Source organism: Chrysoperla carnea, assembly GCF_905475395.1.
Source record: "Chrysoperla carnea chromosome X unlocalized genomic scaffold, inChrCarn1.1 SUPER_X_unloc_2, whole genome shotgun sequence".
NCBI lineage: Eukaryota > Metazoa > Arthropoda > Insecta > Neuroptera > Chrysopidae > Chrysoperla > Chrysoperla carnea.
In genome coordinates this window covers 294,154-295,203 of record NW_025408145.1, presented here as the reverse complement: position 1 = coordinate 295,203, position 1,050 = coordinate 294,154, and the positions used below count along the sequence as shown (strand labels likewise).

The following is a 1,050-nucleotide window of genomic DNA, read 5'->3' as shown; positions in this document are numbered from 1 at the left end:
ATAATTATAAGCGATTGCTATTTCTAAAAATAAATAAATTTCATAAAATTTATATTATTTTATATTCATTTGAAATATTAAAAAAACTTCTCGCTTTAAAGTAACCATGATATGAGTTATAAATGCAATAAAATTTTATACAAAAAATAATATTTATTTGTTGACGAATAATATAAAAGGTTTACATTTCTAAATAACATATATTTATATATGGTGTGTAAAAAAAAAGAAAAGAAGAAAAATAATATATATTTTTAATATAAAAAGGCAACCGCACACAGTGTTCCCAAGCGGTCACCCATCCAAGTACTGACTGTGCCCAATGTTGCTTAACTTCGGTGATCGGACGAGAACCGGTGTTTTCAACGTGGTATGGCTGTTGCCAGTAATAAATGAAAATTTTTACAAATATATATTTTTCATAAATATCATTAATATTAAAGTATATTATTAAAATTTTCAATGAAGTAATCAATTTAAATATATACTTATTTATTATACCATATATTTTAAATAAAAATGCAACCGCACACAGTATTCTCAAGTGGCCACCCATCCGTGGTACTGACTGTGGCAAATGTTTCTAAACTATTATTTTATAAAATATTTATACAAAAAATAATTTACTCTTATCAAATATTAATTTGTGGCCTGTATTAAGGCCTATGTTATTTTCATTTTTTAGCAAAAATAATGATATATTTCAATATATTATTAAAGTAACAGATCATTTCTTTTTTGGTGCTGCTTTTTTAATTTTTGTAGGAGATGATTTGGCAACAGAAGCTTTCTTAGCTTTTGGTGCTTTCGGTTTACGAGCAGGGCTACTTTTGGCAGCGGATTTTGTACTTTTTGCTGGTTTTGCTTTAACTGGTGCTTTTTTTGATGCCGCTGATGATTTTGCAGTAACTTTTTTAGCAGCAGTTGATGATGATGGAGTCGCTTTTTTTGCTTTAGGCTTTTTGGCTGCCAATGATGTAGTTGTGGCTTTCTTTTCTTTTGGTGCCCGTTTACTTTTAGCACTCTTTGCTGAACCTTTTGCTCCACTTT

General features: G+C 28.6%; 1 non-coding gene across 1 annotated transcript; it reads right to left on the bottom strand.

Annotated features, from left to right (window-relative positions):
• Positions 1 to 265: 265 nt before the first annotated feature.
• LOC123304096 lies at positions 266 to 384 on the bottom strand. The gene has a single exon (XR_006536148.1). It is a non-coding gene; the product is annotated as a 5S ribosomal RNA (ribosomal RNA).
• Between the last annotated feature and the right edge of the window lie 666 nt (positions 385 to 1,050).